Source organism: Triticum aestivum, chromosome 2D, assembly GCF_018294505.1.
Source record: "Triticum aestivum cultivar Chinese Spring chromosome 2D, IWGSC CS RefSeq v2.1, whole genome shotgun sequence".
NCBI lineage: Eukaryota > Viridiplantae > Streptophyta > Magnoliopsida > Poales > Poaceae > Triticum > Triticum aestivum.
This window is the reverse complement of record NC_057799.1, coordinates 185,912,724-185,928,062: the sequence shown is the minus strand read 5'-3', so window position 1 is coordinate 185,928,062 and position 15,339 is coordinate 185,912,724. Positions and strand designations below refer to the sequence as shown.

The following is a 15,339-nucleotide window of genomic DNA, read 5'->3' as shown; positions in this document are numbered from 1 at the left end:
TCAAAGGTAACAAGCGTCGGATCTACGCAAGCTCTTCAGTGATGCTCAATCACTTTGGGTTTGTAGGTGTTTGGGTTTGGGTTTTCCTCACTCGATGATTTTTGCTCAAAGTCCTCGGAGGATGGGATGCTCTCAAATGACAAGTGTCAGTTTCTCTCGGAGCAGCCAACCAGCTAGTGGTTGTAGGGGCGGCTATTTATAGCCTAGGGAGCAGCCCAACATGATAAGACATGAATGCCCTTCAATGATATGACCGTTAGGTGGGTAGATATTTTGGGACAGCTGGCGCATAGCACAGCAACGGTCGGATATTTGAGGCTCAAATTCCTCAGGGCTATCATGTTCCACACTGTGTAGGCAATCCGCACTGGCGAATTCCTAACTCCTCAGTCAGAACAAATCCCTTAGAGACCAGAAGAACTTCGTCTCTGTCACTGAAGAATATGACTGAACTGTATGAGATTTCCAATGGCTTCACTCGAACGGATTGGTAGGTGTAGGATTTTGAGTTGAGCATCACATGGAAATTTTTCCTTAGTATTTCCTCCACCCCCTTTAACAGTACGGTGTTTCCTATGACTCAAGAAGGAGAAAATGAAACTACGAAAACAAAAGTCTTCAGGCTTCATGTTCCTCGAACGAATGCCATGTCTTCATGGTTACACCAATTTCTTCACTTTCAAAGTCTTCAAAAAGTCTTCAGAAATCCAAAGTCTTCAGTTGAAGAACTTCATTTTTAGGGGTCGACTTTCTCTATAAATATCAAACTCCTCATAGACTTATAGAACTGTGTACACTCATAAACACATTAGTCCCTTAACCTATAAGTCTTCAATACACCAAAATCACTAAGGGGCACTAGATGCACTTACAAATGGATCCTGGAGCACTAGGAAAAGAGTTGCCGGCGGACAACCCACTGGAGACATGATCTCTAGGAAGCGAGCACCGACCAACGAGTTGACCATGTTGGCGGGCCAACCCATGGAGACGAAGAACTCGAAGAAACAAGCACTGTCCAAAGAGTTGACGACGTTGGCGGACGAACTCGACAAAGAAAGTTGGAAGAACAGCAAGGGCCCCACCGTGCCTACCCCAGAAACTCTAATGGCCACCTATGCGAGGCTCAAGGCCGAGTTCGCGGAGATAGTCGCCGTTGAGAAGCAGTATTCCCCTGGCAAGGTGATGGCCACCATCGAGGACGAGGAGATGGCCCCCGAAGGGATGGGATCCCCCGGTGAGCTGCACAAGGGAAAAAATAATGGCTTACCATAGTTTTAGTTTTTGATTATTTGCAATGTGCTAGCTAATATGTTAGGGTTGTGCAGGTGCCGGTGGACGTCCTTGATGATTCCGATGTCGCGGCCCGTCCTGTGGACAATGCCCCAGAGATCATTTTCGATGTCGCGGTCCGTCCTATTGACATCGCCCCGGAGATCGATTCCGATGCCGCTGTCCATCCTGTGGACATCGCCCCAGAGATCGATTCCGATGTCGCGGTCTGTCCTATGGACATCACCCCAGAGATCAATTCCTATGCCGCTGTCCGTGCTGTGGTCATTGCCCGAGAGATTGATGACAAGAAATAGTTGGTCGCGCTAATCCTTCAGGGTAGTTTGCATTGTGTTTAATTACCAGAATGATGCGTGTTATCAAACCATCTTAGGGCTAGTGCACTGTCTTGTGTGGGTGATACTTGCTACTTTTGTTTGATAGTGAATCATGCGAACCCTCTCCGAATTATGGAAACAGATGTATCCTCACCAGCTTTTGATGTAATATATGGCATGCTTAGATGTAAGTTTGAACTGTTTATCATATCAGCAGGGCTTGTTTGATGATTCTTGGTGTTAGTAGGCTAGCTACAGTGCGAGCTATAGTACTTGCAAAACACTCACCGAAGAGAAACGTTGGGGTTGATGAGCTCATGGTACGCTTATAATGATCCGTCGTCGATCGGCCAATAGCCCAAGCTCCTAAAATTGTATGCTTAGCGATCGATCAGACAATAGTCAACATGGATACATTCAGGCCTCATTTGGTTCATAGGGTAGGAAAATCGTAGCAAAAGTACATAGACGTACAACACAAATCATAGCAGTACAGTGACGTACTCCCTCCGTTCCAAAATAGATGACTCAACTTTGTACTACTAACTTTGAAACAAAGGGAGTACAAATCCTAGGCAGGCTAGTTTTGCCTAGTGGGTTTCAGTGATATGACGTGGTACAGTGCCGTCCAGTCTTCGCGTGTGGTAGTAGTATTGCGGGTACAGTAAGTTTTCTTGAAGAAGCGGAATTCAACGAAGTCATGATGGTTCCTTCGTCCTACCAACTTACAGTGGGAAAGGTTGGGCCTGCGCGACGACCGGGGTGGACCAGGATAATTTTGTGCATGGCAGGTGGACCAGGATGGTCGACGTCCCACATGTCAGTGAATGAAAGTATTCTTTCCGATATAGAGGACGAGCAATGAGTATTCATTGTTTATTTTTGATGAAAGCTATTGTGTCCACTGTTACGATGGAGGAGTGTGAAACACGGCAGCCCAGTGAACTTGGCATGTGCACCACTCCCTCCTTCCTCATGTAATACTACCATAGTGTTGAATATAAGGTTGGCTATAAGGTTACAACTTTTTCTCACTTTCTCTCTATCTATTTCCTCTCAAATGTTTTTTTACTTTCTTTTTTTAGACACAATTGTTTTTTAAGCCTCTTTTTTTTAGAATTAGTTTTTGTTATACCTAGGAGCACGTGTAGAGACGGGCTCTTGCAGAGCCCACTCCTTGACATTGTCAATGCCTCTCTCTCCTCCACATAAGCGGGCTTATAGCCCAGTATTTTACTGGTACTACTTGCTATGAATGCGGGCAGCTGGCGTCTGAGGGGGAGCGCACGCGGGGAGGTGGGGGGTTTTTGGTGGGCCAGGACAGCCAGAAGCAGGCTTGGAAGCGGTCTGGACTCCCGCATGGCCCACCTCACATTATCACCATATATTTCTTGGAGTCCGTGCGCGGCGGGCGGGCGATCTCTTCTCCCTACCCCGTCTCTCTCTCCTCAGCCAGCGCCCGTCGAGCGATTAGATTTCGGCTATCGATGGTTTATTCAATTGCAGTCCCACATATCAGTGAAAATGCAAGACAACGTGTGTCTCCTCTGGTGAGCAGCGTGCGAGCCGGACTGTCGGGGGTGCGACGCGAACGCGACGCGTACGAGTCATAAGTGTGTCGCCTTTTCCTTTTGAACTTGCAAAGCGTAACATTTTCATGTGATCGATTTGTAGAAATCCAGAACAAAATGACGAGGGCGGTGCTTTCCCACGCGTTAGGCGGGCTAGTTTGAATGACATGACGTGCTACAGTGCCGTCCACTTGCTCCATTTTTATGTAAGCAAGAGTCTATACTCTTACGTGGGAGCAGTGCGAAACAGGGCGGATTTGATTTGATTGAGGGATAACTGTTCCCTGTGAAATAATGGAGCACTGTTAGCGATTATAGCATGATAGTTAGGGCATCTCCAGCGCTGGCCCACAAATTTACACCGGCATCTGTCCGAGGACACTGATGGATGCCATCCAATGCTGCCCGCATACCTTTCGACAACTATATGAACTAACCGGACGAAATTCATGCAAACAAAGCAAATTTCAAATTAACCGGATGGAATTCATTACATTTTGAAAACTTTTCCTATAAACTGGATGAAATTCATTACAGATTTCGCACAAACGGTACTAAAACCTACTGTAAACCTAATCTAAATGATCGCCGGCGCCCGACCACCATGTCCAGCCATGAACCCGAGAAAGTCGGCCATTGCCTTTGCCTCCTCCTTATCTGCCTCGATAACCTCCTCCTCCGGAGCACAAGGTTCTGAAGATTTCTGCCTCCACGTCACCGTCAAGCGGCTAATCGGCCGCCGATGTTTATCCCACCAAGCTTGGCGTCGATTGAGTGGAGGAGTTGTGGCCTTCCTGGGACCAGAGCGGCGGCGACCTACCGTGTACTACTCTTCCTCGCTGTGGGCTGCGCCCACGCACGCGCGCCGGCTTCGTGGTCGTGGCGGCAGAGGGCGGTCAAGGGGGAGCCGGCGATCTCCTTCGTCTGCTCCTGTGACAGTACGTCCAAGAGAGCTTTGGAGCGCTCCCAGAGCGGAGCCGCCGATGTCCTACATCTGCTCCTGCGATAGTACATCCAAGAGAGCTTTGGAGCGCCAGGAGACCATGGTTGGAGTGGTGCCGACAGAAGGAAGGGACCGGAGGAGAATGCGTGTGGGTCTTTGGCTATGGCTGGGAGCTGGGGCTCAAGTTAATATAGCGGGCAAATGGCAATGAGCCGCGGCAGATAGATGGACGGCTGGCGCCGGAGTAGGTTCGTCGGCAGCCGCGTGTCATTAATGTGGGCGGCAGACGGAAGGATGGTCATGGTGTCATTAACGCGGAGCAGTCGCTTGCACCGGGATGCCGCGTGGGTGGCGCTCTCTCAGCCGTCGCGCTGCTGCAATGCCGGCACCAGTGAGAGGTCGCGTTGGGCGTGAATGCGGACGCTGCTTCAGTGACTTAACTGCAGGTGTGTTGGGTCACTAACATGTGGGACCAACGGGTATCTGGCCCGCATGTTAGTGACACACCAACTGCACCTGTAGTTAAGTCCGATGAATGCGACATTGACGTTCTGGAGAGACGGTGACCGTTTCAGGCGGGAAGCGCGCGCTAGCGATGGAAGGGATTTCGGTAGGCCGGGGCGGTCAGACGCTGGCGTGGTGGTAAAATGTGAACTCATGGATGATGAGCCTTTGAAGCGTATGCGGCACGTATTGACAACCAGGCGTCCATGCAACCGCTCTTGTCGCCAGCTAGCCTTCGACGACCACCATTAGACACCACACAACCATGCATAACTTACGAATGATGGACGAATCGATCAGACACACACTCGTGTGCAGTGGCACATTGATCGGTCGCTCACGATAGTACATACTCTGTACCATAGTACCCTCTCTAGCTAGACTGTTTTACAGATTGTCGTTGTGATGGACGATATACATGAGCAAGGCGCCGAGTCACGAGTATGACCGTTGGTGTTGAGCCAGGTGAATACATGCTCGGTGTTCGCGGAGGCCTCCAGCAAATGTCTAAACAATAATGTCAGGCACCGCCGGGGCGCGCAGGTGACGGGCTCGCCGTTTGCGTTGCACCATGAGCAAGACTTTGATTGAGAGGGCGACATGCATGCATTAGCATGGTTTGACAGCGTGAGCGTGAGTGTCTGCACGCGTACATGCTACTTGCCTCTATGGACGGTGTGCGCTAATGTGTGCATCACGTATAATATTAAAAAAATCTGTTTGTGCATTTAACGCAAAGTATTTCATTTTTATTTGGCTGACGAGTGTGCGTTGCAGCGACGAGTTCGTGGTTTGATTCCTCACATACGCATAATTTTGGTTTTTATTTCTTTCTCCACTGACAGGTACGCCCGCATAGATAGATAGATAAAGAACACGAGCTGATGAGGCGCATGTAGACTGTTTGACTGGTCAACCAGACAAATACGGAGCTATGCGCTGAGCCAATGACCATATAATCACCATATCTCGTATACAATGATCAAAGTGAGCTATCAAGACAAGTTCGATGACTGCCAATGCATTTTACTCGGTAATAAATGACCAGGATTGAAGGAGAATCCAAATTTCCTTCGTCTTCTGTCCTTGAGCTCTTGACAAACCAATGCACTATACGGTTGTCCGACCACTCCACCCCAGAGCTGTCACCAAGCGTCGTTCATGCCACCGCGCCGCACACTAACCGGTAAGGAAGTGATGGCATCCCGCCGCGCCGAGTTCCTCGCCGCCCACGACCGCACACAAAATGGTAGGGAAGCGATGTCATCCCGCCGTGCCGAGTTCATCGCTGCTCGAGACCTCACACCTACGTGGGCGGAATTTGAAGCTGCCAAGGCCGAATGGGCGGTAGAGAAAGAGGCGGCCAAAGCCGCACAGAGGGAGCGGAAAAGTCAGAAAGCACTCAAGAAAAGAGAGGCCCGCCGCCGCAAGAAAGAAGTGGCCGCCGCGCTGCTGCGGAGAGGTCGGCGGAGATCCAAGCACGGTGGGGTGTCGCCGACAAAGCCGAGAAGGAGAATGACGGCGTCTGGCCAGCATGTGAGAAGTAGTAGTACTAGTAGTTAGTGTGTGTGTCTGTGTCGGCCGTACATTTGTTTAATTAATTACGAGCATGTACCAGTACTAGTTACTACTGTAGTTTTTAGAGCAAATTACCAGTACATTAGCCTAGACTCAATGAAAAAATTCCTATCCTATGCATCAAATGACATCTCTTTCTCTATAGGAATTGAGATGCATGTCATCTCACTTCCTATGATTTTCATATTCTTATAAAATTCCTATCCTATGAACCAAAGGAGGCCTCTGCTGGAGTAACTACTGTAGCTAGCAGTACTGCTGGTACAGTAGTTTTCCTCAAGAAGTGGAATTCAATGAAGTCATGATGGTTCCTTCGTCCAAGCAACTTCACGGTAGGAAAGGTTGGGCCTGTGATTTGACGGCTCATTAGTCATTATTACTGTGGCGCGACGACCGGGGTGACTCTCCTTTGGAGTTCTGCGTGCATGGCAAGTGGACCAGGGTAGTCAACTGTGACGTTCGGATAATTAAGCTACAGTAAACCTCTGCTAATGATGCCACGTCATCATATTACTGTTGCTAATCCTCACTTGATCCAAATCACTGTCCATGTTCAAACTCAACTTCAAAGTAAAAAATTCTAATTTGCCAAACATGAAAACTAAAATGTTCGAAGTGTGGCAAATAATCCCTGGATATTTGTCATGTTGAAACCAACCTCTTTTGGATTCACAAAGTGCCCCTGGAAATTATTTAGTGGTCCAGCAGCTTCTAAAATTGGTCTTTTTAATTTCTAAAAATGGTTAGACAACTCCTTTTGGCCTCAAACTTTTTGTGACTCCTATAAATAATGTGCTTGTTTTATGTGACAAGTCTCATATCTAACAAAACTCATTTACTCGTACAATTAAATAGAAAACAGTAGCTAAAATTGAAAACAGTAAATAAAATATAAATAAAAGAGAAGGGCCTATTCTACTTGGCACTTTGGCCCAACTAGCCAAATGGCCGGCCCAGCCCACCTCTCCTCTCCTTCAACCTGCTACAGGGAGACAGGGGATCGTGGCGCCCATCCGCCGGCCATGTCATGCGTGGCGGCCATCCCCTGCCTCCTAGATGTCTACAAGGGCACCCCAAGCCCCTGCTCTCTCCCCCGTCGAACCCTAGCCGCCTCTCCTTCCTCTCCCCCGTGCCACGACCTCCTCTGCTCGCACCGCCCGAGCGACACCGTCGCCATGCCGCCTCCACAGACGCGGCCACCGGCCTCCCCAAGCCCTGAGACCGTGACCAGGAGGACAACCACCGTCGACTTCGACCATCCCGAGCATCAAATCGAGCGGAGCCGCACCGAATCGCCGCCATCGAGTTCGTCTTCGACATCCTGCACCGCCGGCCGCCATCGTCGATTGGCTCGACCCCAACAGTCCCCGGCCTCCCCAACCACGTGCGTGGCTCCTTGGTGAGCTTCTCCTCCGGATTCCCCCTTCCTCCACCTCAATTTGGTTGTCGTTTGCCGTCGCGAACTCATCCTAGTTCGTGTGTATGCGTACGACGCACGCCGTGCGCGGGCGCGTCCGCGCACGCCAATGCCCGTGCTCGCCGCACCCGCCTGTGTCTACTACTGCTCTTTCTGCATGCTCCCACTGTTGTTGCTCGCGGCCACTGCCTGTTGCTTTGCCGCTGCTGCTGCTGAAGCTCTGCTGCTATTGCCTACTTCCTACTGTTGCCACTGCTGGCTACTCCTCATGCGGCTGCTGCCTGCACTACTTCCGCTGCTAGCGTCGTGCTCCCACGCCGAGCCTTGCTAATGCGGCTGCTCACTGCTGATGCTGCCGCTGCTCCCCACTCTGCTAGCCACTACTCTGCCGGCTGCGTTCTTCCGCGTATTGCTCTTGCTGCTGCTGCCTCCCCTCGCATGCTTGCTGCTGCTGGTACTGCTTGCTTGCCGCTGCTACACCCTCATGCTGCCGCTACTTAGCTGCTGCTCTAGCTGCTACAAATGGCCATGGCCGTGGCCATGCTATGTGCGTGTGTGTGCACAACCTCACGGCTGGTTGTGCCACCAAGCCGGCCCCAAATTCAATTAGGGACTAATCCCTCTTTAGTACTAGCCACCCCAACTTTGAGTCTCTTACATGTGGCCCTCAAGTGCTAAATTATCCTCTAAATAAAATGCCAGTCTATTACATGTGGGACCCAACGTTAGATTAAACCAGGAGGTTAAAATAAGTAATATGCTAATTTAAAGTGTGTGCCAATGACACCTGGGCCCCAACTGTAGTTTGACCAGTCAACAGTCAAACGGTTGACTGTTGATTGGATTGTTAACTGGGTCAACTGGGACCCCCTGGACCCAGTGTCAGCCTCTGTGTACAATCTGTGTACACAGGGCAGGGTACCCATAGCGTATTAATCATTATTTTTGAATTAATAATAATCTTAGAATATTGCTAAAACTTTGGAAAATCATATAAAATAAACCGTAACTCGGATGAAAATATTTTGTACATGAAAGTTGCTTAGAACGACGAGACGAATCTGAATATGCAGCCCGTTCGCCCGCCACACATCCCAAGCTCAGTGAACATGCAACTTTCCCCTCCGGTTCATCTGTCCGAAAACGCGGAACACCGGGGATACTTTCCCGGATGTTTCCCTCTTTGCCGGTATCACCTAGTACCGCGTTATGTCACCTCTAGGACTGTGTATTGCCATGTTATGCTTTGTGATGCTTTGTTTGCTCTATTATTTATTGTGTTCCCCCTACGTTACTTCTTTCCGGTAGACCCGAGACTGCCGGCGACCCCCCAGTTTGACTACGGTATTGACGACCCTTCGTCCTTGCCAGAGCAACCAGGCAAGCCCCCCCCTTTGATCATCCCGATATCGCCCATTCCATTCTCTCATGCTTGCATTAGATTAGATTTTGCTATTGTAATTGATTGCTCCTATTCTGATGCATAGCTTGCTTTTGTAACCTGCTTATTGTTACCTACCTGCTTATCCTAAACTGCTTAGTATAGGTTGGTTAGTGATCCATCAGCGACCCCACCTGGTCCTTGTTGCCCTTGCTTCATCATCGATGACTCGATCAACGTGATCGACGACCAGAGCCCGACACCTCACATCACATCACGCCCCTTTTGTTGCTCGAGTCTGCAGAGTTACCATCGAGTGCCGAGGGTGGAACCTCATACATCACTCCTGATGAGACCTCTATAGTGTAGCTATTCGGTCATGGTCATCAAGGGTGATTTCCTCCTTAACCACTTTCGATACGACTCTGTCGTGCAACCCCTCAAGTGTGAACCTCAAGGGTGGTTCCTCTTACGTTCACCTTGATGATTACATCGAGTGGAATTCACCAGGGGTGATTCCTCGGGTTTTCCCCTTGGTGTTTGAACACGCGGATACTTGGACTTTACAACTGTTACTTGAAAAGGCAGGTCGACCCTGAGGGGTACCCGCGAGTGATGAGGAGACGGGTTGACCTGGAGGGTACCCGAGAGTTGAATACGAGGCGTGGTCGGGCATTCTTAGCCCTTGCCGCAAGTCCTCGAGACGGGGCAACGGGGTCACATCTTTCGTGAGTCTCTGCTTGTTACCGCGCGTTCCTAATCCACTACGATTTGGATATTTGATCCGAGGGGCCTTTGGCCTGATAGCACTAACCATCACGTGGGCATAGTATGGGCGTTCTGCGTCGTATGCATCATCCGAAGCTTAATGCTCCGTGACTATCATCGCCGTGCATTGCACGTAAAACATTTAGTGGTAGTAAGAGAGAAATGCCTATATGCCAGGCATGTTCATACTATTTGTGCCTTTCTACTTCACTTACTGTGCTACATTACTCAGGTTCGTACGTCCACTCCTGGGTACATGTCCGTCTCGTAATTCCAATCCCACTTGTTCTTCATAGATGGAACGATCCATAACTGTGGGCAACGGGAGTCCATATCATCGCAGTTAGTGTGGCTCCCCACGATGGAGACTCATCTGAACTATGGCCAGCCTCGACGTGCACTACAAAAAAAGACACATCCGTGACATTTAGGGCCGAACAAATTTTTTTTGTCATACTTATGAAACTTCTATGATGATAATTGTGACAAATCTCGGTATCATCATAGATGTGGTGGGCTCCTACTTCTATGACAAAAAATCATGACAGAAAATGGGCTTTTCGTCCTGAGCGGGCCGGAGACGCAGCTGCATGGCATTCTTTGGGCCGTCCATGACGGAAAAACCATGGTAGAAGCGAGGGCGCGGAAAATATCAGGGAGTTCTCGGTACGGTGGGTGGTCGGGGGCCGAGCGATGCACCATCATGCTACATGGGGTTTAACACTCCCGCAGAAATTAGAGCAAAACAAAAAAAGAACTATGTTGCAAATACTTTCACCTCATCTACTCACTATAATATCTAGAATTTGGAGCTGAGAATATACCTGCAGACAAATAATATAACATTGATGGGGATCCCTAACGTCTCAACCAATCTGTTATCCTCCAGCTTGAGACTACTTGTAAAGTATCTTTCTACACTAAATTCCTCGGCTGTAACGATAAATGGTTGTATTTGCATTGTACTTTTTTTAAGGCGGGTCATGAATCTGGAAGATCTTTCAACAAAACATGGGACGGAAGATAATAACACTACACTAATGGTGGCAAGGCTAGAGTAGTCAGTTTTGTTGAGCCATAAGTACAAACACTTCATCTACAAGCCTGCTCGTCCCCACTTTACACCTAAATATCTCTGTATGTGGGTGTATCACATCCATGCCCCGTCATATCTTGAATGGGAAGTCATATGGCTAGAGATCAAAGGGATCAACACCTGAGGTTTTTATTTATTAAATAATTGGCCAAACCGCCAGCCAATATTGATTTTTAGAAAGTAAAAGTTAACCACAATATGAATATACAAATGGAAATTCTACACTTTAAATGCGTACATCATCTTTTCAAGTGAAATAATAAAGACTCCCCTGTTCTTAGAAAAAAGAAACTCCCATGTCAAGGTAATCTTCCTAGTACAACCACTTGTTGTGCTTCCTTTAAAGAAACTAATAAGGACCAATCGTCATTAGGAACTTCGGATATCAACACAAATCCTAAATTTGGATCGCTGTAAAATATAACCAAGGATATAAGCATGAAAGCTACAGTAGCAGATAGCATATGCTGAATCATAAAGGAAGAGCCGAAGAGGAGAGCATAGAAAAAATAGCATGTGGTCTTCATATGCTGGAAATGCGAATCAATAACCAAGTAGATTCAGAATGGGGATAGATTCAGGCCTGAAAAGGTTGTAGTCTCTCTCCTTTGCTTTACTACATAGATCATTTTTATTAGAAGTTCCAGCTCTACACAGTACCTATGCAAGTGCCTAATCAGAATACATGTCACTGTTGAAACGCAAAACCAAAAACCACAACAACCATTGAACACAAACAAGAGAAGAGGAGAAATCTTACACTTCGATGAAATAGATAATACACATGCATTAGTTGTCTCACACTTGCTGAGCTTGAAGAATTTGATGAAGATGATGCCAGTGTACATTGTACTCACGGGATTCCTTTGCATCCATGGACGCCCCAAAAAAGCTGCACATATTAAGGAAAAAAGTGTTTGATAACAACAAGTTAACAGCCACACAAATCCAAGGCGGCATATAATCTTCGTGTTTGGGCTTATTGTGCTAAGGATGCCGAAAAGCTGCAGGTGCAACAACGGGTGTAAATTCAACACTGCCGCCTGTGTTTCTCCATTGTCCCCAAATATTAAATTTCAATAATTTGCATAAGCCCTGAACCTTGTGCATTCCTTAATTCAATGTTCAGGTGAACAAAATGAATTGTAGTTTCCCCAAAAAAATGAATGGAGTGAATGTTGCTACAGTCACATTAGTCAAAGTAATAGATGAATCTGCACTATCCATATAAATAAATCTATAGACTATAAAAAACTAAACGGTGATACTCACCGACAGTACCTCTTTAGTAGTGATGTCCAACGTTGGAGGCATGATTTATGTTAGTAGCAAGTGGTTAGTAGTCGATGAGAGTAGCATGCATGATTGCGGTGCTCGAGATGAAACTGCTCCTAGTTGAACATTCCCACAGAAGGGACACGTTATATATGACATCTCAAGTGAGAAGACCATGTAGGAGTGATGTCCAGCCGTGAAGGCATGATTTATGTAGCGCCAACCTTAACGGCAGCATGTTTAGAGACATGATTTAGATGAAGAGTGCGTCCAGCCATGGAAGGATATCCTGCAAACGAATCAGTCAAGAAACAGATTAATACGTATATCACAAGCTAGATCCCCGCCGCTCCTTGCTGCTACATGTGTATGTGATTACCTTGCTGCAGACCACCGCACGCCTCACGTCGTTGGTCGGGGGTCTGAGCAGACCACAGCCACCGTGCTACTCCTGCTCGCTAGAGTGGCGGATCCCGTCGCACCCGTGCGCAGTGGTCGAGGCCGGATCCCGTCTGGAGGGAGGATACGGGATCAAAGGCGGACGGATCTGGAGTGGAGGCTAGTCGCAGTGCCCCAATCAGGTTCAGAGGAAAGAGATAGGTAGCGGAAAAGAGGAGAAGGGGAGAGGGAGGCATGACGGTAGGGTCCTGCTGGCTTCTCCCGGCGAGGTCGGAACGGTGCTGGCTGATTTCTCCCGGCAAGGTCCGGAAGACGCCCGGGCGAGGCCAGCGAGGAACATGCAGCGGCGGCTGAGGAGGAGGGGCTGGGAACCCTAGCCAGGGTGAGGGAGTCGTGGGTGGGTGGTGATGGATTGTTTCTGTGGGCTGCCTATGAGCGCATCGACCGTGGGGAGGTAAAAAGGAAAAATAACCAATGAAAATTAACCAACGAAAAATAACCAGGGATAGATGGTGGTGAGAGGTGGGACGAAAATAAACCTAGAACGGAGACTACCAACTACTCCATTATGAGTAGAGATTATGTAATGCATATATGTGTGGACAAATCATTGGAATTTAGCTACCATATGTTCAATTGCAATTGTTGCGAAATCTGATGAATGTTCTTCCTGTGGACACTATTTATTCAATTGAATATTGTGGCGAATTTGCTTTTTGCGTGCCGATTCAAAATGGGATATTTTTGTTTATTTGTTTAATTGAATATTATGGCGAATTTGCTTTTTGCGTGCCGATTCAAAATGGGATATTTTTGTTTTAACCTGGCAATTGCTCCGCACACGGTTCAACTAAATGAGTGTGTGCGATCCACATCGGAAAGCATACGTCAATCGTAGCGGAACCGTCGGTGATACACAGCAGATGGCAAACGATTTGCAGCGCTACTACGTGTGCGTAGGGTCTCTGGAACCGTTTGTGATATCGCGTTATTGCACACGAGAACTCGGAGTAAACCGTGCCCAATGCAAAATACAATCCCAGTCGTAATTTTTTCAGGACACGTGTGGGATCCCAAACGAAAAGCACATGTCACTCCTACGGCAACCGTCGGTGATACCCAACAAATTACAAACGGTCTGCAACACTTGTATGTGTGCGAAGGGGCTCTTGAACCGTTTGTGATAGAACATTATCACAGACGGTAATTGTTGGCAAATGTGTGTGATGGAGTCTAGCATGGCAGGCGGGTTACGCAGAAAACTCGTGTGCAATGGGGCACAAATCGCACACAGTTCGTATGTTGGCCCGTGTGCCTTACATACTATTTTTCCCAAATGGTTCGTTACGACAGACCGTATGGTTTCACTGCGTCATTAGAAACGCTTAATCACTGATACCACACGTGCGAAAGAATTTAGTGCGTGCTGCATCGCACACGATTACATTTTGGAAGGCCTTTGGATCACCGCTCCATATCCCCGACGGTTTCTGGGTCATGTGGGAAGGACACCCTATCGCACACACTCACTTGGCAACGGTCCCAAATGCCGTCGCGGAAAGGGGTTAAAAACCGTTTGTATAGCACCGACGCGCACCAGTGATTATTTACAATGTTGACCCAGTTGTTCCTACTACTTATATTGAAAAACCACCTTTCCCTGTTAGGATAAAGGAACATGCTAAGGTCTCAACCATGGTCAATAAAAGTAATATTAGAGCACCTAAACCTGCTGAACAAATCAAAGTAGAACCTAGTGTTGCTATGGTTAAAGATATCTTGGTGGAAAATATAGATGGGCATGTTATTTACTTCTGTGATGAAGCTGCTAGAATTGCTAAACCCGATGAAAAGGATAAACATAGACCTGTTGTTGGCATGCCTGTTGCCTCGTCAAAATAGGAGATCACTGTTATCATGGTTTATGTGATTTAGGTGCTAGCGTGAGTGCTATCCCTCTCACCTTATACCAAGAAATTATGAATGACATAACACCCGCTGAAATAGAAGACATGGATATTACTATTAAACTTGCCAATAGAGACACCATCACAACACTTGGGATTGTTAGAGATGTTGAAGTCTTGTGTGGGAAAATAAAATACCCTACTGATTTTCTAGTTCTTGGTTCCCCATAAGATGACTTTTGTCCCATTATCTTTGGTAGACCTTTCTTGAACACTATCAATGTTACTATAGACTATCATAAACAAACTGTCAGTGTTCGCTTTGGTGATGAGTCTCATGAATTTAATTTTTCCAAGTTTAGTAGGCAACCCACTACTGCAGGATGCTGCTAACGCGACACTACGATCAGAGACCCTTCGAGAAACTGTGTGCGATGCAATAATCGCAAACGGTGCTGTACGAAAACCGTCAGAAATGTGTAAAACGTTTGTGATGACGGATGCATCAAACACGGTTCAGGTTTTAGTTGCGTGTGCGATGAAGGGCATATGGTTCAGTTCAATTAAATGTTTGCGATGAGGAGGAACAAAAGAAACGGGCAGCCAGATGAAGGCGTGTGTGATACACAACATACGGTTCACTCGGATGAACTATTTGTGATTAGGCAACACAAAAGAAACTGTCAGCCAGATCAAGGTGTGTGCGATATACGGCATGTGGTTCACTCGGATGAACTGTTTGCGTTGAGACATGAGAACAGAAATGGTTCAACTTAACAAGATGTGTGTGATACGCGGCAAACAGGTCTGTAATCAGAAATGTGTGTGAAGACCGGTAATAACACAGATGGTTGTTGCTAATAAGACATGTGTGTTGTGCGAGGGGATTG

At 47.6% G+C, this 15,339-nt stretch overlaps 1 long non-coding RNA gene across 1 annotated transcript; it reads right to left on the bottom strand.

Annotated features, from left to right (window-relative positions):
* Positions 1-10,966: 10,966 nt before the first annotated feature.
* LOC123052463 (uncharacterized) lies at positions 10,967-12,961 on the bottom strand. The gene is made up of 2 exons (XR_006424723.1): positions 12,523-12,961; positions 10,967-12,432 (listed from the first exon to the last, which is right to left on the bottom strand). It is a non-coding gene; the product is annotated as an uncharacterized lncRNA (long non-coding RNA).
* Between the last annotated feature and the right edge of the window lie 2,378 nt (positions 12,962-15,339).